At 39.9% G+C, this 26,544-nt stretch overlaps 1 long non-coding RNA gene across 1 annotated transcript; it reads right to left on the reverse strand.

Moving 5' to 3' along the window:
• On the reverse strand, nt 1-25,980 carry LOC120407188. The gene is made up of 3 exons (XR_005599832.1): nt 25,860-25,980; nt 4,266-4,516; nt 1-759 (listed from the first exon to the last, which is right to left on the reverse strand). It is a non-coding gene; the product is annotated as an uncharacterized LOC120407188 (long non-coding RNA).
• Between the last annotated feature and the right edge of the window lie 564 nt (nt 25,981-26,544).

The raw sequence follows: 26,544 nt of genomic DNA on the forward strand, positions 1-26,544 counted from the left end.
CTTCCAATCCCCCCATCCTGTTACTCAGATCTTTCATGATTTCCTATATACCAGGCTCCAAATTCTCTTCTGCTTTCAGCTTTCTTGCATTGGTTGTACTGTATTTTAAAATCTACACTCATGTCTTTTTTATTAAATAATTTTATTGTAAGAAAAGTGCTAATAATTACAAAAAATAACATAAAAACAAAGTACTAAGTAAAGCCATATTCATAATGCATCCATCTACTGAGAGCAGAAAAAGTGGCTGGCAGCCACTGTCACTTGTTGCTACATTTTCAAACATGCACCTTCATAATTTCTCCAATGTTGTCCCCCAAGCCATGCTTGGGGAGAGCTCCCCATAAACATCCACAAAAGTAATTCAACTCTTTCCTTAAAACTCTCCTCTGTTGTGATGCATACACAAAACTTGACAAGGGTTAGGCTTCTGGTGAGAACACGGCCTATCGCATTGACCAATACCTTCTCATTGTTTCCTTGTTCTCCCCCACTAGTGTCTGTATCCTTCTGTTGTCTCTTGACATTTGTCCCTCCTTGTTATATTTCAGTCTCCCTCTTGAAAAACATTTCCAGATGAAATTCAGGAGACAAAGATTATGTGCGGTAGGATACTCCCAGCTGGGTTTTTTTCCACCTGTTTGAACTTCTTTTGTTTCCTCCTCCTGCATGATGACTGTTTACAGTTTAAATGCAAATCAAGGCAAGCACACATCCCTTCCTTTGTTTAGGAGAGGCCTGACTTCTGCCTTGGCATGGCTGTGGTATTTGGAACATGTGTTAATAACATCATACATCTTATAACTTAACATAAAAATGTTGTCACATATTTACCAGGACAACATTGACCAGCAAATTATGAGTTTTCAAATGATATCTTACAAGGTATACTTTGTACAAAGATTACTACAACAGTGTGTAGGGTGTGAATACAGGGGTGTATTCCATCACAGGGCACCTAGGCAGTACCAGAGTACAAACAAATAACAATAATCATAACAAAATATATTGCATCTGTTAATAATTTTATGTTGCAAGAAAATTCAGAGAAAAAGAACCAAAGCAAAGAAAAACAAACCAGACAGCATGTCAAAACAGAATGCCACAGAGACCCAGAAAATCATCATATAAAGACATCAATAAAGCTGGTCAGAAATTCTCTGCCCAAAGGTGCAGGCAGTGGGTGGGGGCGAGATCCAAAACATTTGAATGGAAAAGGTGTTTTCTTCAAAATCAAAGTTTTCATATGGGAAAATGTCAGTATTTCTAATATTTTCTGATTTTCCATTGGAAAAATCTAAACTAAACATTTCATTTCAGGTAAACCTGAACTGAAGCAGTTCACTATGTCAAAATAAGAACATAAGAACGGCCATACTGGGTCAGAGCAAAGGTCCATCTGGCCCAGTATCCGGTCTTCTGACAAAAAGAACAGGAGTACTTGTGGCATCTTAGAGACTAACAAATTTATTTGAGCATAAGCTTTTGTGGGCTATAGCCCACTTCATCAGATGCATGCAGTGGAAAATACAGTAGGAAGATTTTTTTTATACATATAATTATATATATATATATATACACATACATACATACACACACACACACACACACCATGAAACAATGGGTGTTACCATACACACTCTAACAAGAGTGATCAGTTAAGGTGAGCTATTACCAGCAGGAGAGAAAAAAATTTTGTAGTGGTAATCAAAATGGTCCATTTGCAGCAGTTGACAAGAAGGTGTGAGGAACAGTGAGGGGGAAGGGGGGAAATAAACATGGGGAAATAGTTTTACTTTGCGTAATGACCCATCCACTCCCAGTCTTTATTCAAGCCTAATTTAATGGTGTCCATTTTGCAAATTAATTTCAATTAATCAGTCTCTCGTTGGAGTCTGTTTTTGAAGTTTTTTGTTGTTGTAATATTGAGACTTTTAGGTCTATAATCGAGTAACCAGGGAGATTGAAGTGTTCTCCGACTGGTTTTTGAATGTTATAATTCTTGACATCTGATTTGTGTCCATTTATTCTTTTACGTAGAGACTGTCCGGCTTGGCCAATGTACATGGCAGAGGGACATTGCTGGCACATGATGGCATATATCCAGGGGCGGCTCTAGGCACCAGCGGGCCAAGCGCCCGCTTGGGGCGGCATCCTGGGGAGGGCGTCATTTGGCTCCGGTTGAGCTCCCGCCGGTATGCCTGCGGCAGGTCCACCGGAGCCCGGGACGAGCGGACCTGCCGCAGTCATGCCTGCGGCGGGTCCCGTCTTCCCGCGGCTCCGGTTGAGCTCCCGCAGGCATGACTGCGGCAGGTCCGCTTGTCCCGGGCTCCGGTGGACCTGCCGCAGGCATGCCGGCGGGAGCTCCACCGGAGCCAAATGCCGCCCTCCCCAGGATGCCGGAGCCGCGGGAAGAGGGGACCCGCCGCGGGACTGGGGAAGGGCGGCGCAGCGCTCCGCGCTGCTTGGGGCAGCCTACTTTGTAGAGCCGCCCCTGCATATATCACATTGGTAGATGTGCAGGTGAACGAGCCTCTGACAGTGTGGCTGATGTGATTAGGTCCTATGATGGTGTCCCCTGAATAGATATGTGGACAGAGTTGGCAATGGGATTTGTTGCAAGGATAGGTTCCTGGGTTAGTGTTTTTGTTGTGTGGTATGTGGTTGCTGGTGTGTATTTGCTTCAGGTTGGGGGTCTGTCTGTAAGCAAGGACTGGCCACCATTAAATTAGGCTTGAATAAAGACTGGGAGTGGATGGGTCATTACACAAAGTAAAATTATTTCTCCATGTTTATTCCCTCCCCCCCCCCCCCGCCAACTGTTCCTCACATCTTCTTGTCAACTGCTGCAAATGGACCATTTTGATTACCACTACAGAGTTTTTTTCCTCTCCTGCTGGTAATAGCTCACCTTAACTGATCACTCTCATTAGCGTGTGTATGGTAACACCCATTGTTTCATGTTTTCTGTGTATATATATCTTCCTACTGTATTTTCCACTGCATGCATCTGATGAAGTAGGTTTTAGCCCATGAAAGCTTATGCTCAAATAAATTTGTTAGTCTCTAAGGTGCCACAAGTACTCCTGTTCTTTTTGAGGATACAGACTAACACAGCTGTTACTCTGAAACCTGTCTTCAGACAGTGGCCATTGCCAGATACACCAGAGGTAATGAACAGAACAGGTAAACAGGGAATGGATAGAATGGGTAGTCATCAAGTGATCCATCTCCTGTCACCCATTCCCAGCTTCTGGCAAAAAGAGGCTAGGGACATTATCCCTGCCCATCCTGGCTAATAGCCATTGATGGACCTATCTAGTTTTTTTGAACCCTGTTATAGTCTTAGCCTTCACAACATCCTCTGGCAAGAAGTTCCACAGGTTGACTGTGTGTTGTGCGAAAAATACTTCCTTTTGTTTGCTTTAAACCTGCTGCCTATTAATTTCATGTGGTGGCCCCTAGTTCTTGAATTAAAATGTTACATTTTGGATCAGTTTGACATTCTGCATCCACTTGAGCAGCTGCAGTACTTCATAGGAGTTGTAGTTCAGGTGATTCAGGCCTGTATGCCCTCCTGTGGGCCAGGCCTCTGGTAGACTACATCTTCCATGATGAACCACCATCTCCCTTCAAGCCAAGCTATCACAGTGCATCATGGGAGATCTAGAACTGTGGTGCATCATGGGAGGTAGAGTCCAGTCTCCCATAGGGGAGAATGGGGATACAAGGCACTCAAACTACAATTACAATGGTGCATCATGGCAGTCCTGGTGGACATAGCTTTATGTCAAACTGACCTGAAACAAAACATTTACCTTCTATTCAACCGAAAGTAAAGATTTAGATTTGAGAATGTCAAAATATTTTAACTTAAAATTTCAAAATTAAATTTCTTAATCACTTTTTTTGGAATTTTTCATTCTGTGAAAAGTTTGAGATTTCAACTTCTCTTCTCAATTTGGGATGAAAACAACTTTCAAAATATTGGAATTTCCTGCATGATAGAAATTCTCATTTTGTTTCAGTTCTAAACAACGGTCTATATATGTTTCTGAGACTTGCTCCCCCTTCACAAAACTCTGGCTTCTCCTCAGGGAGATGTGGCTTAAATACCCAAGGACACCATTTCCACAGCTACCCTACACCACAGACAATGCATTACAACCTTAACTCTGCCCACTATGGACTCCAGCTTTCCATCCATGCCTTTTACCAAGCAAGCTCCTCCTAACACAACCTACTACTATATCAAATATCCATACCTTATAGTTTTGGGAGTGGTTAGTTTGGTAAATCTGTATGTTTTGAGGGGACAAGTTGCAGGTCTTTTCTGTAGGACATTTAATCAGACTGTATACAGTTGGGTTTGGCACAGATCTTTGGATGGATACTCTCATTTCAGAATAAAAGAGCCCCATTTTAATTTTACTTAAATAATTCAAAGCCAAACCAGCCCTTATATCCAGATTCTGCCCTTTTGAAGATCCATGGTCTTAGGTTGAAAATCTTTCATCTGCATATCAAAGACAAAAAGATAATATAAATTACTCAGTATGTGTTTTTTTTTTATTTTCGTACACTGGTGGATCTAAGATTTGACAGTGTTTAAATTTAGGGATTTTAATCTAGCAAGGCCTAATTGGAATAGTCAAACTATAACTTGACCTTCTCCACTTAAGAGATAGTACTGTGTGTCTAGTCCAGTCAATTCTCTGCAGAACATAGCACTGATGGTGGATACTGCTTACATGGGCTAGTGGCCATAGCAGCACAATAAATTATAGTAATTATTACACAATGGGCTAGAGCTCATAAATCGTTCCATACAGGCAGACAATTGCCTGCCCAAAGCCCTATTTAAGTCAGTGGGGCACAATGTGAGTGCAGGTATCTACCTGCGTGGACTCATTTGTAGACTTTTGTCCTCTATTTGTAAAGGCTATAATCATGATTTTCAAAAATGGTTGCCTACATTATGTTCCTAAACCCATATTAAGACACCTAAATACATGGCCTAAAAGAACTGACCGCCCAATAATTCCTATTTATTGTAGTAAAATGATAGTAAGTCAATAGAGTAAATTATAACAGCTTACCATACCAAATTTTGATTTTTGAAAATCCTGGCCATCATTTGTTTGAACTTTATAGTAAATACTAAATTTTCTGCAGGCTACCATGGTAAATTACTATAATTCATCATCATTTTAGTACAGTAACTGTAAACTCCTGTAAATAATACAATAGTTTCCATGTAGCCCACCCCTCCAACACTGTAGTGTGCATTATAGTAATAATGATTTATGATTACAGCTGGTTGGGAATTTTTAAACAAAGTGATTTTCATCAGAAAATGTGGATTCAGCAAAACTGGTTCTCAGGTCCAGGGTGGAATTTTGAAAAGAAAAACCTGCCCCAGAATAACCAATAGACTAGTGGTTAGGATGCTTCTGTAGGGTATAGGAGACCCAGCTTCAAGTCCCTGCTGTAAATCAGACAGGGCACAGACATGAACCTCAATCTCCCACATGACAGGTGAGTGCCCTGAACACTGGGCTATCAGCTAGTCTGGTCTCTTCCTCTATCTCAAAAATTTCCACACACACACACACACACACACACAGAGGGAGAGGAAGAGGGAGGACTCATTTAAACAAATTTTAAAACCTTGATTCTTTATTTTTTTTGGCAAAACAAAGTTCTGGTTTTCTAGCCAGCCCTATATATGACTTTATTCTAGTACATGTTTTTCTGAGCTTCCCTTCCTGGTGTCATCAAGGTAAACACCAGGCAACTGAGAAAGAATTTGCCCTTCCACTCTGAAAAACCATGCACCAAAAATCCTTTAAGAGCTACCGCAAATCTTTGGAGTTACTTAACATAATCTGACATTTTGCTGTGCTGTTGGAAGCAAATCTTTTTGCTTTTATAGGGTGTCAGAATCAGTGCCCAGAAACATGAACAAACATAGATAGAATTTAGCAGAAGGAATTCTTGTGAGACCACCATTGGCCACGGAAGAGATCAGTGGATTATTATTGTGCAGTGATGCACATTCATATCCCAAAGAATTATGCCACACCACAAATTATTTGGTTAGCCCAGAATGCATTCATTCAGCCCCAGAAACACCATAAGGAATGAACCTGCCTCTCAGAGTTGACCTCTGGTTTCCAGGATGGTCTCTCCAGACCCCAAAAAATAACACTGAAGGACAGAATTGATAAAAAACTGTACCCCTAAGAATTTGGCCCACTCATACAACAAAAAGTCCTATAAGCACTAACAGAAATGTAATCTACATTTGCTACTCTGATCTATACCCTTGATGGCTAGGGGGACAGTTGAAAGCATAAAAGAGTCCCCAGCTAACAAACTGTCAATGCCTCCTTCAAAGGGGGAATTATACCACACACATTATAGCATACAATCATTCCACAAATACTTAGGGGAAAAATAAATGGTACTGGTCTTTTAAAATACTACCCAGCCTCTCATTTTTGAGCGGGTGGATCAAGAAGCTATCAAAGAGCCATCTGGATTCCTCTCAGCCAGGCCACACATCAGAGACAATATTGGTTACACTGACAGAAGACCTCTTCTTCTAAAGGGGCATCCATGCATGTAACCTCATTTTGCTGGATCTCTCTAGGGCATCTTATGCTGCTGACTACCAAATACTCCTGTCCCATCTCTGAGATGACTCCAATCCTTCCTGTTTGACAGACAATTATGATGGGCAACTACTCCTTCACCTGTGGAGTTGCAAGCTGTAGAGGGAGATCATGCAACAGCACAGACTCAAATATCAGCAGTACGTGGATGACACCAAGCTCTCCATGTTTTTAACATCTAACAACGCAGCTAGCATTTGATGAAAAATAGGTGGCTATTCCAGGCAATTCATTAATTAATAGGCAAAATGGAAGTTATGTTCTTGAAAGAGCTTTGACCAACTCATCCACAACATTACCCTCCTCTGAAGGTGCCTGCTTTCCAATTGTCAAGGCTGGTCCATAGCTACAGTTTGTAAAATGCTCTTGTCTTCAACCTGTAGCTGTTCAGAACACTGTGCCCATTCTACTCAGGATGCAGTTTGGCTATTTGCCATTTGTTATACTTAGTAATGAAGCTGTCAAGCCTGAAAACAAAACAATGTACAAAAGATTCTTTAGTTTAGAATGTAGCATTTCCCTTTGTCAGAAACAGGGCCAGCTCCAGGCACCAGCGAAAGAGGCAGGTGCTTGGGGCAGCCAATACAAAGGGACAGCACTCCATCCGCTACTGGGGCAGCACATCTGGGTCTTCAGCGGGAATTCGGCGGCAGGTCCCTCAGTCCCTCTCTTCCTCTTTGAGCTGCTGCTGAAGTGCTGCCAAAGAGGAAGAGAGAGAGTGAAGGACCCGCTGCCTAACTGCTGCTGAAGAATGGAGCAGCGCGATTGGCATTTTTTTTCCCACCACTTGGGGCAGCAGAAAACCTGGAGCCGGCCCCGGTCAGAAAGACAGCTGGTGAGAGCACATCAGCTCAGTGCACCCTCTCTGCATTGGCTCCTCAGGGAACTGAAAACCAAATTCAATATTTTGATTCCTCCACAGGACTGACCTAGGTTATCTCTGTGGGACCATCATCACTCAGAACTACATCTCATCAGTATAAAGGACCTGTCAACCGTTAGTGTTAGTCATGAACACAGGGGTCAAAGCTTTCTTAGAAGCTGGAGCACTAACTTCCAAAACCCATTAGAAAGTCCACAAGTTTTATCACCTTTAGAGAAAGTAGATTCAGATGAAAATATTTAGTTTTCATGTCCTAATTAGACTTAGTCAAAATAGACTGAATAATTCACTAGCTTGCATGTGACTACTATATGACAACATTTTGTATGAGAAATTTCCATTGTGATGTCTTCTCTCACAAAATGTTTTGAAAATGTTACATGAGATTAAGATGACAGAATCAAAATGATAACTATCACATAAAATACTGTGGCTCACTGGAAAATCATGATTGGTTTATAGACACCAGGTCATTCATAGTGTCACAATTGTGCATACATCATTGAAGGCTTGATTTTATATTTGAATCTCTGATTCTGCTTGATCATAACTCAGGGATTCAGATATTACAGTGATGGGCCATAAAAGAATAACAGACAGATATAGAGGATGCAATTAATGTGTTTTTTCCTTAAAGGCAATTTTAGGATTTAAATTAAAATATCTGATTGTGCCCTCTTCCTTCCCTGTTTGGCCATTTAAAATGTAGGTGTTTTAATAAAACCTGCGAACCCAGTTTTAATGTTTTTTCATACTTTTAAAAGACTATGACCATGATTTTGCAATTGGCCTCACACAGGCAGACTCCTGTGCTTGTGCAGAGCCCCATTAACTTCAGTGAGACTACATGGAGGACTGTATGGAGCCAGTTACTGGACTGGGACATCAGTTATAAATAGTTTGAAAATTCTGCTGTCATTTTAATTAGGACCATTTTCAATGAAGTGACATTGGGCTGAATTCTGCTCTAAAGTTCTAGTGTAAATTCAAAAGTAACTACTGACACTAAGAGGATTTACTTTAAACTGACAGTGATGTAGTCAAAGCAGAATTTGGCCCATTGTGTCCAGTTTTCTAGATTGTAGAGAAAGTTAAATTGTAATTTTTCTCCTTAATCCGAACTGGAACTACTCACATTTAGCAAATGGCAAAACTTTGTGTGACTGGAAATGTAATTATATTTTTCTTTCCTAAATATGGTACCAAAGTATTTACAGCAAATCCAGATATGCTTTTTGATAAAGGACTGAGAAAATATAAATAACACAGTTAACATTGAATGTTTATTGGATGCTTTTTTCTGCCTTTAACTCAAAGAGTATTAAATTATCCATGTACTTCAGAAGAAATATATAATACAGAAGTCAAGGGAAGGATTAACTGATGTTAACTTAATGATTACAAACTGACAATGAAGATTAAGAACATGACAGCCTTAGGAGCACATCTATTGAATTCTAATAAGGGATAAGATATTTCATAATAATCTTCATGCACAGGCAAGAAATCAAGAAAAATACATTAACATTCCCCAGTTTCTCAGAAGAAACATTCATCCTTTCTTTAAAGAGAAGGCAGACATTCGAAACACAATTATAAGTGAACTCACAGAATAAAGCCAAAGATTCATACATTCACCAAAGTGTCCATTGACAAATTGTCAGATTATGTTTCTAGAGCTAAGCATTAAAGGATAAAATAATGTTTTTTTTACAATGTACACATGCACATGTTCTTAAATGCTCAGTGAGACAACCTGTTTCAAAGTTCTTGATGCCGTAAGCCTATTTCCTAACGTATTTAGGAGAAGAGTGCCCCCTAGTGATAACTGACAACCACAATAGCAGCTGACAAGTAATTAAATCATTCTACATCTTTAAAAATCGGATTAATCTACTGTGCATTGTCTCAGGCCAGAATTTTTCATTTCCATATCACTAACAATTAAAACAGAAGTTACCTAGTAATATATTTTAAACAGCTGATTAAAGGGTATCTTTAAAATCTGGCTATCAAACTAATGGAGTGCAAAGGCAGTTTTATAAACAACTTATAATTATAGGAATTTTGCTTCAAGATCACAAACCTCCTGTGTTTACAGTGATGTGACTGTTTCTAGCAATGCAGTATGATTATTGACATATTTTAGGATTGCTCTTCATTGAGAATTTAATGTGGGAATGACAGTAAGGAATACATACATACATATATATATATACATACATATATATATATATATATATATATATATATACACCCACACCCACACCCACCCACCCTCAATTCCCAGTGGAGCTCTCATTTTAATCAATGAGAGTTATGTTCACAGATCACGGACCTCAAACCGACCTATGTTTACAAGCTTCTCTAAGAGCTACCAAACCAGAATATGAAATGACAGAACAAATTAGTGAAGGTTTAAACAAAAGAAAACTGAAATTAGTTACACAATATACTCAAGGATTTTATACAAAATTACTGGACTCATTTTACCACTGTTTACCAACAGACGATAATTTGTTCAACAGATTAAACTGAAGAGAAATGTATACTTCATTATAATCCACTTTCAGAAAGACAAAAGACCACTCCAATACATCATATGAAGTTCCCTGCTTATTGAATGACAAAACCCTGACACCCGACTGTGTGCTGGAGTTTTGACATGCAGGAGTCAGCAGGAAGGGGGCCATTTATTTTCCTCATTCCCAACTTCTTAGCCTCCCTCCTTACTTTCATGTTCCCTTCACAGCAATTCCAGTTCCCTCCCTTTCCTTCTCCAGGTATGCTCATTAGCAGCAGCCTGGAACTCAATAAACCATTCTGATTTTGCTGGGAGAGAGACTCACAGGTGAGGAACAAATTCATACTTAAGTTTGATAATGTTACTGAGAAATTTTATATTGTTACTATGGAATGACAAAACTATTCAGAAAATGGACTATGTTAGATGATACCCACACATAAATCAGGTCATTATGATTTCTATCTTTCTTTTGCCTTTGAATCTCCCCCACATTTCATTTTTAGCATGATGTTCAAAGCCAATATTCTCCTCATGAACAACTGAAATCTGATGTGTAGGCTCAATACAAGCTGATAGATGGGATTCTGATCTCTCAGGTGGTATACAGCATTCAATCTAGTTTTAATATTTCTCAATATAGCAGACTCTGAGACTGGTCAGAACAGAAAATGAGGAAATTGAAAACAAAATGTTGGTATTACAGTACTTACACAAGCCTACTACTGTCTGTATCATTAGCTGCTCCCTTCAACAGTGAGAGCAAACTAAAGGGGATTCTGAAAACCTTCCCCAAATTTCAAAGAATTCGCTCTTAGTCCTACTACCATTTTGCATCCATTAGCTTTCTACTTTTCTCAGTATGTCCTTTATATTAGCAACCTCAGTAGATACTTTCTGGCTTGTGGATAGACTTGCTCTGGGTATTTCTGTTTCTGAAACTCCTGGCTTGGTTGGTAAATGGTGTGCACTTTTGCTTTGTCCAAGCAACCTCTTAAAACTACCAGGGATAGAAAATAAAGCTATGCACTGGGTATTTCAGCTTTCCAGGGATGTGTAGCACTTTTTTCCTTTGCTGTATTTATTCACGAGACATCATACTTTAAAACTGCATAATTATTTGTTTTGTTGTATTGTATGTTTTTGTTTGTTTTTCTATTTCTCAACTATTGACTTATCACAAAACCAGGTGGTATAAAATTGATCGTTTAGATGTGTAATTGCAGCCTACAGCAATTTCTTCTCAACCCTCTTGTATAGATCAGTCTGTCTTTCAACTAACAAGATAATAAAACATTTGCATTTTCACTGTATCTTCTTAATAGCAGAGAGGATCATTCCTGTTTATCAACTTCCCCTGTAACTAGTACACATTATATTATTTCCTCATCTTTTCTTTTGGCGGTTTAGCAGGGTGGTAGGATTCCATTCTTTGTAAGCTCTTTGAGACTTTTTATTCTGTATTTGTACAGCACCAAACACGGTCCATGACTGGAACTCCTAGTTGCTACAATAATGCAAATAATAAAATAATAATAATGTTGTCCTTGTCCTTCCCTATTCACAAGTGTTGGAATCTTGCAGAGATCTGCAAGTAAACTGCTGCTGAGTAGAGCTGGTAGAAAATTTTGGAATTTCTGAAATTGTGATGAAAATTTGTTTGCACAAAATGTTTTGCATTCTTCATCCATCTCAGCTATTGATTCACTGGAACAGGTGTGGCTCATTATACTTCACCCTGAATGGAAAGCCCACTACCAGCCCACCAGTAGAGGAAGGAAGGGTCTGTGACACACAGCTCCATAGAAAAGGAAACCTATGAGCAGCCAAGCCTAATGAGAACTCTTAGACTGGGGTTTCATCTAGTATTATTTTGGAATTACCTTTTTGTTAACAAAGCCAGGCTTCAGGAAGAATGTCTGTTGACTACAATGTAGCTTACATTTGGAGCTGGGTAGGAGCTCCACCATCTAACACCTGCTTACTCTTTATTTTAAGAAAGACAGAATGAAAGCAGATGGCGAAAGAATAATCCAGTGGTTTAGAAGCCACAATGGGACTTGGGAGACATGGGTTCAGTTCCATGCTTCACCATGACATGCAACTTAGGGCTAAATCTTTAAAGATATCTAGGTGCTTATTGGGATTTTCAAAAGCATCTAAGCACCTAACACATATTGAAATCAATGAGTTTTAGGCACCAGGATTCTTTTGAAAATCCCGCTAAGTGCTTAACTACTTCTAAAATTTATCCCTTAGTGCATCTCTACTCAGAGATTTAGGTTGCAGTAAGCCAGGTTGTGAATGGATAATACAATAGCCTGCTATGCACTAAGTCAGCATGTGGACCTTGCTACCCCATGCTAAAAGTTCCATAGTATCACAGAATCGTAGAAATGTAGGGCTGGAAGAGACCTGGAGAAGTCATCAAGTCTAGCCCCCCCATGCTGAGGCAGGATCAAATAGACCTAGACCATCCCTGACAGGTGTTTGTCCAAACTGTTCTTGATGGGGAGTCCACACCCTCCTCTGGAGAGAGGCTTAACTATCCTTATAGTTAGGAAAAAAAGATAACAGGAGTACTTGTGGCACCTTAGAGACTAACAAATTTATTTGAGCATAAGCTTTCATGGGCTACAGCCCACTTCATCAGATGCATGCAGTGGAAAATACAGTACATATTTTATATTATATATATATATATACACATACACACACACACACACACACACCAAGAACATGAAACAATGGGTGTTACCATACACACTATAAGGAGAGTGATCAGTTAAGGTGAGCTATTATCTGCAGGAGAGAAAAAGAACTGTTTAGAAAGTTTTCCCTAATATCTAACCTAAATCTCCCTTGCTGCACATTAAGCCCATTACTTTTTGTCCTATCTTCAGTGGACAGAGAACAATTCATCATAGTTGTCTTTATAACAGCCCTTAATATATTTGAAGACTGTTAGCAGGTTCCCCCCAACACCCACACCTAGTCTTTTCTCAAGACTAAACATGCCCAGATTTTTTTAACCTGGCCTCATAGGTCAGGTTTTCTGAACCTTTGATTATTTGTATTGCTCTTCTCTGGAGTCTCTTTTTCCAAAGGGTGGCACTCAGTATTGGACAGTATTCCAGCTGAGGCCTCACCAGTGCCAAATAGAGTTGGACAATTTACCACCTGAGTTTTACATCTAACACTACTGTTAGTATACCCCATAATATTTTTTGCAACTGCTTCACATTGTTGACTTGCTGCTGTTTCAAACAGAAATATGTCAAAATGCCCTACAGAACTTTCATGCACAGCAGCCGGGATCACGTAGTCAATTATTGTGTAGCAGCCTAGTGCACTATAGATTTCCATCCTGGCTTGCCATATACTGGGTTTCTCTGTAGACAAACCATTAGTCTCTCTGTGCCTTTGACTTTCAATGACACTCAGGCTCCTGAGTGCCTACATAACTGAATTTTTTTCCTGTAATTTCTTCAGGCATAGGACTGATTTTATTATCAGTAACCACTAATACAAAAGGTTTTATGAATAATTTGGCTAAGAAAACAGCATTAAAAAGGATTTGTACATTTCTGGCACACAAACTGGATCTGTATATGGAAGGAAACATAAGAAAACATGCCCATGGTATTTCTTAGTAAGGCCCCTATCCTGAAAACACCTGCACACATAAAGTCAATGGACTTTTTACAGTGTATAAAGTTAGGCAAGATCCAGGCCCAATTTATAAACATACTAAGAGGTTAAACTCTGTCTTTGGAAGTCAAAGAAAACCACACTGTCACTGTTAAGTCAAGTCAAAGAAAACTATGGCTGTTTACATTATACCAGGACCCACTTTGGCCCCAGGAGCTGTCCAGAATCAGGAGGGTGCAAAAGTGGCTTAAAGCAACGTTAGCCCTCCCCACTTTGCCTGGACAGCAAATCTTCTGCAGAGTCTCTAATTTTGTGATGAAGCAAAGGCTGCAATCAGATCTTTTCTGAATGGTCTCAAAACAGCTCTTTCTCCACACTTAAAAGAGATGAAATCTAGAATATTAGAGGCAACAATGTATAATTGCCCCGTTTCCAGGTTTTTTCCAACAAGTAAGAAAGTAGCAGCTCAAATAGACAATTCTAAATTTAGCCCTTGCCCCTACTAGACACAGCATTAAGCACTTTACTAATAGGCTCTGTCCCTAAGGAATGTATAGATAATAGGACAATAAGAGACTGAGTGAATCTTGAGTAAACCTCTTTTAATGTAGTGATCTCGAGTGGATCTGTTGTTTCACAATGGAGACATAGCAAAGTGTTGGACATTTGTTAGACTTGCTGATTGAATGAGCAGCTTCTAAATATTAAGAGCTCCTAAACCTTCATTGAGAAGTAGTACATCATAGTACTAGGTTGCTTTATGTCTCTCACAGCAGTCATGGCGTAACCTCTCTCTCTCTGTATTTCCCCCACCCCCCACTTCACAGTGTGGCTCATCGGACTCTCAATCGCCAGTAGCAGAACCACTGAACTTTATTAATATGCTATGCAAACGAAGGGCCCCACAAAAAGACTGACCACAAAAGAAAGTGATATGAATAATGAATACTATTGACCCAGGGTACTCTCAAATAAACCTGCCTTGCTAATGCAAAAAACAGTGCAGGAACTGTGCTGAGTTTTGAAACAAACAATATATTCAAACTTTTTAATAACAGCTTTGCAAAGGAACTTAACCTTCAAAATAATTATATTAATTAAGACTCAGAATCTGACAGATTTTTTAAGTTGAACTAACAAACAGAAAATTACCAGGAATACTCTCCCACAGGAAGCTTTCTTTCCACCCATTTCCCCAAACTTCATACAAGATTAACTCAGTCTGGTGTAGACTTGCCACCATTAGTTTTTTAACCTGAACAGTCAGGTAGTTAATGAGGTGTTCAGTGTCAGGATAAAAGCAGTATCGGTCAAGATTTTTGAATGATTTAGAAAAAAAAAGAGACTGTTTAAATGTAATGTTTCCTCATCACTTCTACTCCCTTTCCACTCCTAACTTGTTTAATCATGAACCTCTACCTTCCCCAGACCCTTTCCCAGGAAGCTTATTTTATATTCTATAGTATTTTAATACACTAAAGCCCCAATCCTACAAACTGATCTATGGATGCAGACCCTTACTCCCATGCAGAATCCCATTTAAGTCAATGGGGCTCTGCCCAATACCAGGGATTCACCTGTGAGGATCACAGTGCAGGACCTGAGCCAAAGTAAGTAAATTAAGACCTTAGTAAGAGGAAGGTGTGAGGGGAGAAAAGGCTGACAACTACAAGTAGCAAAATAATGCATCCTGCTGATTCCTTCTCCAGTTATGACTGGAACTGTACTAGAAGCCAGAATTAAACCTGGCCTCTGAATAACCTGAAATGAGACTGGGGCTGTGTATTTTGAAATTGAAACCAGCTCTGGATTCTGGGTCCAGAATTCACTATCCAAATGCCATATCTAAACCACCCCAAACTCTGAGAGCTTGAAATCTGGATTTTTCATTTCCCTGTCTCTAACAGTGATTCATCTTAAGGTAGATTGGAATATTCTCCTTGGGTGTCCATTCTAATGTATCAGAGTAGTACTATAGTGGATTCCCAAAGATACCACTTAGCTGAATTATCAGAATGCATCAGATAGGGAACAGTTGGGGTTGGGAAAAATTAGCAAACTAAGTGATAAGCTTTGAAATAGCATCACCTACTATAACATTTATTTTTTCATGACCATGAGTTTCCCCATCATGTAAGGAGATAGTCTAAAGGTAACATAAAAGAGGCTAGTCAGCCTAATTTTCCAGTGTTTGAATAACCTTTTCTGCTTCAAAGTCTCTATTTCCCTATTTAAAATATTTTGTGACACATCTGTGTTAGCATTATGTAGACTTATCCCACAGATTGGGTTGTTACTTAATATAAATGTACACGTTTCACACTACATGCATTTACACCCAATAAAATGGACCTCTTTTTTATCTGCCTTAACCATGAAATCAATAGAGTTAAACCAAGGATAAATCTGGTCTTTATTTTATACAAAATAAATTTTGCACAAAATGTTTTTCTTTATATTTGTTTATCTAACACTTTGCCATCTCTTCAGAAAGACATTCAATACAGCAGGTAGCATGATGGTTGTGATACAAGAGACATAAACAAGAAATTCTAAGTTAGGTCTGAAATTCAAGGTTATATTTTCTTATAAATGCACATGGTCAACTCACATTAGCATTAGGTGGAATTATGGAAGAACTGAAAAGAAAATTACATTCCTTTGGCTCTTATCCTCAGCTGTTCGCCTGCCTTCCCCTCGCCCCTGCTTAGAAACTGAGTTAAGGTTGAAAGACACTTCATGCTTTGCTAGTTTATCTCACAAATCTTTATATTAAAAACCAACAACATTATTTGTATTTTTTAATGGATGGGCAGTTACTTCCATGAGTGGTCTCACTGACTAAAGGGTTCACAATCTGCATCTCTGCAACTACAGTGTGTTCACTGGAAACATCAGTTCAAGCTGAAAATTCTCATTTATTATTTTTCTCTTACACAAGTTTCCATTTCACTAATGTGGATGTACATCAGGACTTAATGTTCTTTTGTGGTTTAACATAGATTGTCCTTAAACTATCAACATATTTGTAGGCAGGAGGAGTAAAACGAGTCTAAATTCTATTATTAAGACTATTTAAATTCTGAATAAATAGCAGAGAAATGATTACCACAGGATGCTTTCATGGAATTAGTTTTGTGTGATCTATCTTTCTTATAGCTAGAATGGTCCATTGCATACACAGCCCTACCTAGTACCAGAAGAAAAATAGAATTAAATGTTTCTCTCATTAATGGTGGGTGTTTGTTTTTTTTCAGGTGGTGAATAAATTGACTTGCAATACATCCAGAGAGTAAGAAGATGCTATCTTTTGTTAGCTCATCTCTTTGGTGACACAATCAATCTATGGGCTAGATAGACAAAGGGTTTTGTGTGCCTAAATCCAAAATTCCAGATCCTCAAAACACCCTTCAGGTGCCATCTAATCCTGTAGGTGCCTATGTTTCTGCTCATAAAGTCCCCTAGGAACCTAAATTCCTGTCGGTGTACACGTTCACAGCTGCCTAACTCCTGATACCAGCCACCTAGCTTGTGCCTAGCCTAGGGGAATTCAGAAATTAGGCATTTCCCTTTCTATCTTGCTGGTGGAGACTGATCCAGTAGGCACACTCTGAAGCCTTAGATCACACCTACCAGCCTGGGCCCACCTCAAAACAGAGGTGGAGGAGCAGCAGCAGCAGCAGGGACTTTAACCTGACACTTCCATATCCCAGGGAACCAATAAGGCTTCACTTCATTCTCTGACCCAATGAATATTTAAGTAAGTGTCTCATACAAAGTGGAACAGCTCCAACAGGAAAGACAGAGACCCAGCCTGGAATACCTATGGGATTTAAGAGGGGATTGCGCCACCATTATCTCCCCCTCCATTTTTTTGGACACATGACTTCAGTCATGCATCCATCTGAAGAAGTGGGTTTTTACCCATGAAAACTTATGCCCAAATAAATCTATTAGTCTTTAAGGTGCCACCAGACTCTTTGTTGTTTTTATGACTTAGGTGACTAACTCCCCAAAAAAGGGTTCACAGCTGGAATGCTGAGTGGAGATAGGTGACTATGTCCCTTTGAAGGACAGGGCTCAGGCTACACCTCTCTTCTGCATTTCCTTGGCTAGTTTAGGCAGCTCACCATTCAGTGTGCTGACTTTTGTGACTCCTATTCTTAAGGCCTTAGCTCTCTACATGCACTGAATAAGGAGCCTGGGTTCCTAACTTGGGGCTGTAGATTCCAGTAGTCATCAGGGCACTTAAAGTTAGGCACTGCACTGCTTGACCTAAGTCTCCTTTGTGGATTTATCCCTAAGTATTAAAACCATCTATCATATTTATTTATAGAACTAGACAGAATACATCTTTCATCCCCCAGAATGCAGATCCTTTCGGCCATTTACACCTGATTCAGGTGTTTAGGTACCATCCCATTGTCTTTTTCCATTCCTGTCTCCAACCACATTTTTCCCTTCCTTCTGTGTCTGTGTTTTCCTCCTTTGATGTTTCATATTGGGAGCAGCTGCCAAAGAATAGCACAGCACTCCTTTACCTGTGGTGCCAACCAAGTGCAACTGACTAGTTAATTTCAGAGCAACAGTGCAGTGCAGATAAATAGCAGCTCCTTCATGAAAGTGCTCTCACTGTTGCTTCAAAATGCTAGCGAACAATCGTTTGTTAAAAAGAAGCTAGGTTTGTTACTCAATCAAGGGATGTTCAGAGGAGGTTGATTTGTTTGTTTCATTGTTTAAATATATACATAAAATAAATTTACCTTGCACTCTAAGTTCTTATAAATTTTCAGTAATACCGTGACTAGGATAAAATTGATCAAATTATATTTAGTAGTTATTGCAAATACAGAGTTTTTCTTGGTCACACGTTCATTCAGAGATCCTGATTTATGCAAATATATTTGTAAATATTTGCTGGATAATCTGCATAAACATTTTTTCAGCATATGGGTTGTTCATGAACTATTTTCTTTTTTGTTGCATAATTGGTCAGGTAACCCACATTTCTTGTCCCCACCTTCTAAAATTAGAAAACAAATGATGAGTAGTAAATAATCATTTACAAGTAGTATGAATTTTCTTATATTAAAAAACCTCTAAAATTCATTAAACTGTCAGCATTCATGAATATCTTCACAAGTACTTAGTGGTATTTGGAATAATCAATAACAAATAATATGCTCCATGAACAACAAAATCAATTTAGTGCTTTTATTCATGTAATATTACTTTTTATTCACAAATGGAAAGTAAGGATGTAGCAGGGCAGTCCAATAGCCAAGCTAGCTTAGTGGTCAGGCAGTGGCTCCTCAGTTCTTTATGTCCTGGTCATTCTAGAGGGGGCCGTGGCTCAGTCATATGTGATGGGCCTCAATCTCTCCTCAGTGTCACTCTATTCCCCTTAGAGTTCTGTCACAGCAGAGGTGCAATAGAGCAAGATAGGGGATCCAGGCCCACCCAATCCACCACGTCCCAACCTAGAGGACGTTACAGTGTCTAAACCACTTGTTGGTCTATCTCAAGTCATACTCCCTCCTAGGCCACCAGGCTGTTGCTCCTCCATTTGGGGCATGGTCACAGACTTAGGAGTATCTGCTGAGTCTGCCAGCCGGACAATGCCCAATTCTTCACTGTCTTTTGAGTTTGCAGCTCCCAAAGGGGGGATGGAGGTGGAGATCACTTCCTGGGAAGCTATAACAATGCTGTAACCCACTCCTTTGACATCTCCAGGCATCAGCCTCACTTCCTGGTGCAGTATGTAGCATCTTCCTTGGCCTACCACTGCCCTTTTAAAACTATCCCTCTAACTGGTGCATCCCCTGTGGTGGGCCCTCCCTAGTGCAGTATTGCTCTAAGCCTTGCCTTGGTTCATGAGGGGGCTTGCAGACCTCACACGAAAGGGTAAACTGGCTTGGTTTCTAAATAGAAATGAGGCTGAACCTTCCCTCTACCCTCAAACCCAAACATTTTTGAGGTTTGGGAAAGTTTTTGCACCATCTAACTACTCTCACCCCATTCTTCTGAAAATCTGGTACTTAGACAATTATCAGAACCAACCCTCAAACTTTTGGAGTTTTATCTAACATTTACAGAAATGAATTATTTTTTTCTTTTTTTCTTTAAAATTGAAAGATTTTTATTTCTGCTGGAAAGTGTTGGATTAGCAAACAGGAGAATGAAGTAGGGTATTTATCCACAGAACCGACACTGCATGGACAAATCAGTGCAACCTTCCTACTCATATTTGTTCCCATAAGCTTCCTGGGAGTTGCTGGTGGAGCTACTTCAGGAAGTGAGATGGAATTTCCATTTTCATATCAATACATTCCTTGAGCCCGCTACTGAGCTTACTTAAAAAAATAAGTTAGTTCCCAGTGTAGTGATAGTGTTTGTTGTGATATGGACAAGCAGTTCACTCAACACTTCAGTCACAGAGGAATGCATATCACACAAGCCATATCTTATATTATATAAAAAAAAGATGGGAAAGGGGCAAATTTGAACTAAAGGCAGAGAAAAATATTCTATATGCTGTTGCCAATCCTCTTAGCTACCCTGTTTCTCAGGAAGGTGACCTCCACATTTTTAGGTTCCTTTAAGCCCATGAATGTATTTGTCTATTTTCTGTTATGAACATTTAATATGAAAACTAAACATATTGAGAATCATGATAGTGACTCAAAGTAAGTTCAGAAAGGGACTTTTTACTGTATAAAGAACAAAATGATGATTAACCTGGAATAGCAAGTTAATATATCACAGTTGTAATTGCATAGTGCTGTCGATATTCCTTCTTTATACTGAAGTAATAATAGAGACAAAGAATAGTAATGGAAGGTTCAATTACTGGAAATTGAGATATGGTTTGTGATGACCAGGAGAACTGCATGGTGAAATTGCCTATGGGGGGTGAAGACAAACTCTCTTGAGACAACTAGATAGACTTATTTGTGGTGCTAGGGAGCAGCCGGTGGTCGTGGTATGTGTAGGTATCAGTGACATAGGGAAAAGTAGGAGAGAGATCCTGGATGCCAATTTTAGGCTGCAAGGTAAAAGATTAAAGTCCAGAGCTTCCCTAGTAGCATTCTCGGAAATGCTTCCCATTCCATGTGCAAGATCAGTTAGGCAGGCAGAATTACAGGGTCTGATTGTGAGGATGAAATGATGGTGTTGAAAGGAGGGAATATAGGTTTATGGAGAACCTATTGGGAAAGGAGGAGCCCATACAGAAAGGATGGCCTCCATTTAAACCACATTGGTGGCATCTAAAATTAAAAAAAGATCGTAGAAGAGTTTTTAAACTAAGGGTTGGGGGAAAGTTGACAGGTGGAGGAGCACATGGTTTGGACAGAGACATCCCTTAGGGAAGGATTTATTAAAGGGATATCCTTGTAATGAGGAGTGGATAGAAGTTGATAAAGTACAGATAGGCATTACAGTGAAAGGAAAAAGTATGCCATTCAATTACATCATACAAAGAACGACAACTAAATAGTGACAAATTTTATAATTCTTGTATAGAAATGCTAGAAGTCTAAATACTAAAACGGGTGAACTTGTATCAATATCCTCATTCAATAACATGCACACAATAGGCATCACAAAAACTTGGTGGAATGATGATAATCAATGGGACATGATAATACCACAGTACAAAATATATAGGAATGACAGTGTAGGTTGTGCTGGTCAGGGAGCGGTACCATATTTGAAAGAAAAGAGTCAAATATAGTAGAAATCTTAATGAGTCAAATTGTGCCATAAATTTGACTATGGATAGAAATTCCATTCTTGAATATTAAGAGTATGAGTAGTAGGTATATACTACCTCAGGGAGGTTAAAGAGGCTACAAAAATCAGAAAACACAATAATAATGTTGGATTTCAACTATCCCCATAGTGACCAGGTACAGGTCACTTCAGAACGGGATGCAGTGATAAAATTTGTAGACACCGTTAATGACTGCTTCTTGGAACAGTCAGTCCTGGAAACCACAAGAGGAGAGGCAATTCTTGATTTTGTACAATGTGGAGCACAGGATCTGGTCCAAAAGGTGAATACAGTGGAACTGCTCAGTAATAGCAACCATAATTAATTAAATGACATCCTTTTAGGGGAGAAAATATGAAAGAAACCCACCAGTTGCATTTAACTTCAAAACGGGAAACTACACAAAAATGAGGAAGCTAGTTAAACGGAAATTAAAAGTAATTCTCATGATTCGAAAGCCTGCAAATACATGGAAACTATTTTAAAACATCACAGTAGAGGCTCAAACTCAATGTGTACACCAAATAAAAGAAAAGTAAGAGGACCAAAAATGTCACATGGCTAAACAGATTAAAAGAGGCAATTAGAGGCAAAAAAAAGACATCATTTAAAACTGGAAGTCAAATCCCAGTGAGGAAAATAAACTTTGGCAAGTGTAAAAGTATAATTAGGCAGGCCAAAAAAGAATTAAGAGCAACTAGCAAAAAAACCCACAAAAACTAACAGCAATCTTTTTTTAAAATACATCAGAAGCAGGTACCAAATGATCGGCGGGGCACTGGACGATCAAGGTGTTAAAGGAGCACCCAAGGAAGACAAAGACATTGCAGAGAAGCTAAATGAATTCTTTGCAGGGTATTCACTGCAGAGGAGTTAAGGGAGATTCACACACCTGAACCATTCTTTTTAGGTGACAAATTGCCCCAGACCAAGGTGTTAATAGGAGGTGGTTTTGGAACAAACTGATAAATTAAACAGTAGTAAGTCACTAGGACCAGATGGTATTCACCCAAGAGTTCTCAAAGAACTTAAGTATGAAATTGCAGAATTACTAATTGATATGTAGCAGATGACTAAATTAGGGTAGCTAATGCAGGGGCAGCTCCAGGCACCAGCACATCAAGCTTGTGCCTGGGGCAGCAAGCCAGGGGGGGCGCTCTGCTGGTCGCTGCAAGGGCAGCAGGCAGGTGGCCTTCGGCAGCATGCCTGCAGAGGGTCCGCTGGTCCTGCGGCTTTGGCGGACCTCCTGCAGGCGTGCCGCTGAATCCGCGGGACTGGGGACCTCCCGCAGGCAAGCCGCCGAAGGCAACCTGCCTACCATGCTTGGGGCGGCAAAATACCTAGAACCGCCCATGAGCTAATGCAAAACCTTTTTTTTTTTTAAATCAAGAGGCTCCAGAACTGATGCTGGCAATTACAGGCCAGTAAGCCTAACTTTAGTACCAGGCAAACTGTTTGAAATTATAGTTAAAAAAAACCCCACAGAATTATCAGACTATTAGTTGAATATGTTGGGGAAGAGTCTATATGGTTTTAGTAAAGAGAAACCATGCCTCACCAATATATTAGAATTCTTTGAGGAGGTCAAACACACACGGACAAGGATATAGTATACTTGGACTTTTAGAAAGCCTCTGACAAGGCCTCACAGCAAAGTCTCTTAAACAAAGTAACCAGTTATGGGGCAAAAGGATGGTCCACTCTTGGATCAGTAACTAGTTGAACGACAGAAAACAAATACTAGGAATAAATGATCAGTTTTCACAGTGGAAGAAGGTAAATAGGTCTTCCAAAGGTCTGTACGGGGAGCAGTGCTGTTCAATATATTCATAAATGCTCCGGAAAAAGGGGTAAACAGTGAAATGGCAAAGTTTACAGACAATGCTAAATTACTCAAGATAGTTAAGTCCAAAGCAGACCGAAGAGTTAAAGGAATCTCACAAAACTGGGTGACTGGGCAACAAATGGCAGATGAAATTCAGCGTTGATAAGTAAAAAGTAATGCATACTAGAAAATGTAATCACAACTATATATACATAAATTTAGCTGTTACTACTCAAAAAAGATCTTGGAGTTACCATGGATAGTTCTCTGAAAAAACAAACAAACAAAAAACCACACATTGGCTCAATGTGCACCAGTAGTTAAAAAAGTTTACAGAACATTAAGAACCCTAGGGAAAAGAATAGTGACATTATCATCTGGATTATTATCTATCTAAATCTATGGTGAGTCCACACCTCGAATACTGCATTCAGTTCTGGTTGCCCCATCTCAAAAAAAGATACATTAGAACTGTAAAAGGTACAGAGAAAGGCAATAAAAATAATTAGGTGTATAGAACAGCTTCCATAGGAAGAGATATTAAAAAGACTAGGACTGTTCAGCTTAGAAAAGAGACAGCTAAGGGGGGTTAGGGTAGAGGTCTACACAATCATGAACAGTATGGAGAAAGCAAAGAGAGAAGTATTATTTATCTCTTCACATAACACAAGAACCAGGAATCTCCCAATGAAATAATAGGCAGTAAGTTTAAAACTAACAAAAGGAAGTACTTCTTCACACAATAGTTCATAGTCAACCTGTGGAACTGATTGCCAGGGGATGTTGTGAAGGCCAAAACCCATAACTGGGTTCAAAAAATAATTAGATAAATTCACAGAGGATGGGGCCCATCAATGGCTATTAGTGAAGATTGTTAGGGACACAGCCCCATGCTCTGGATGTCCCTAAATCTTTGACTGCAAGAAGCTGGGCCTGGATGACAGAAGATGGATCACTCAGTAATCCATCTTCTGTTCATTCTGCCCCATTCTGTTCATTGCCACTGTTAGAAGCCAAGATAATGAGCTAGATGGACCAATGGTCTGACCCAGTATGGCCATTCTTACAAGTTTTCATTTTGTATGTCATTTACAACTTTTCAATGAATCCAGAAGCTAGTGTCATATCTGAAATTCCAAGTGCAGAGGAGACACTTTATTTTTAAAGTTCTAGTAGGAGTTTAGATACTGTCTAGACATGAGTACCAATTTCATTGCACTGCTTCACAGCAAGCTACAAAAGTTACCATTAAAAAGGCAACATTTATGTGCATTGGCATCAGTTATTTCCTATAGTTCTAGTAGGAAATTGCAATTTCCTAGGTACTTCTGTATGGTAATTATGGAGATGGAGGTGGAAGAGCGAGGAAGAGCATGGCAAAAGTCTCTCCCTTTTATCATGTCCCTTCTTCCCTCTTGGCTTTGCCTCTCCCCTCAGAGTCAGGTGAGCATTACCTCATTGCAGTCCCAAACTGACCAAAGGAAGTGGGGGGGGGGGGGAGGCTACTCACTCGAGAGTCCAACAGATCCTTTGTTATTGCGTATGACAGTGTCCTTTGTTCCTGTGAGGCTAGGCTGGGTTTGTCCCATACGTGCCCCTTTGCTTCTGGAGAGTTTTTGCTTGGGATAGTTTTAAGCCTTGAGGACACATTTTCAGCCTCAACTATATACATGAAATTACAACCTATAATATTACCATAACAATTACTATAACATTACCATAACAACAGTGATCAGTACATCAATAGCCTTCCAAAGACAGCCAACATGACAAACTTTGCATTACATACCACACAATCATATTATAAGGATGAACATGGAGAGCGTTCTCATGAGGTACGGAATGTCACACCTCCCTCCTTAGTTTAATGCGAGAGAGTTAGTCACTGACTATCTCAAAGGCAATTTGTGTTATAGTTCTTTTGGCATCCAGCCATTAATGCCATGAGGCAGTGTGCCTCAGTTTCCCCATTCACACAAAGCAAACAAGGTTTTTCATGGTTTCTCTGCTGTGATAAGCTTTAAACCTGTTTACAGATTAGTTGAAAAGTAGCATTATCATAAGGTTTAACATCCATGTCAAAGTTCTTATTCGCAAAACTTAACATTAATACCATTTTTTTTATCTCAGATGTGTTTACAAGTATCTTTATAATACCACACCTCTGTTCAGATATTCTAGTTTGAGGCTAGTTTGTTCATTACATTGGAGAGAGTCAAAGAACACCATGGGTAATCAATCATGGGCTTCCTTCCTTCCAGTGTTCCCCTCTGTGTGGGCTCTTAATTTTGTGTTTCTGGAGTTTTAGTGACTCAGGGTCTGGCAAGATATGTGTTCAGGGGGATCCTGCAAATTGGCTGACCCTTTGGGGAGTGGTCTCCCAACCCCAAGACTGTACATATGAAGAAAATCCAGCTCTCCTTTTGGGGTTATCCTGTGTTTCATCCTCCCAGCACTGAGTCCTTACCTGACCCCTAGAGGGCTCTGATCTGTGCTAGGTGTGTTTATCCTTCAATCAGATTCACCTTTTCCCAGCAGCTTTCCCATAATTGCTCTCTGTGTCTCACCAGCCTGGAGGAAAACACCCCCTTTTGTGGGGCAGGGCACTCACCACCACATCACCTCCTGCTGTCTCTACCAGGCAGCTGGAGCAAGACTGACTTCTTTCCCAAAGAAGCCCTTTTTATACTGGCCCAGCTGGGCCCCGATTGGCTGCCTCATGCCTGCTCGTGATTGGCTCCCCAGGGCAGCATTTTCCTAGGGCTGTTTTTAACCCCTTCCAAAACAGAGCAGGGTGACTGCCCTGCTATACCCTTGTCTGTCAGTTGGGTCATTTGTATTCTGGCAAACTACCACCTGGCAATTTCCTGGTCCCAACTCCTCTGTGATCACAGGCATTGGAACTGCATCTTGATTTAAAGAGACACAGTTACTTTCCAAAAACTTATCAGAAATAGCATCCTGAAAAACTGCAACCTGGATTGGGGTACCCTCCGCTACCCCTTTCTCTGTCCCTGAGAAGTCAACTGTGTGACTACTCCCCTCCAGGAGGTCAGTTACACAGTTCCTTCTCAAAACCTGGGTCACAGGCTGAGTGCCTGGGTGCACAGATGCTGACCCAACTATCCTCCTAGGTTCCTGGGCATCCTGCCCCAAGTGACTAGTGAGGAGACATTCCTATACCCCCACTGTTCCTTCTCTAGTTTCATC

Source organism: Mauremys reevesii, linkage group 5, assembly GCF_016161935.1.
Source record: "Mauremys reevesii isolate NIE-2019 linkage group 5, ASM1616193v1, whole genome shotgun sequence".
Lineage (NCBI taxonomy): Eukaryota > Metazoa > Chordata > Testudines > Geoemydidae > Mauremys > Mauremys reevesii.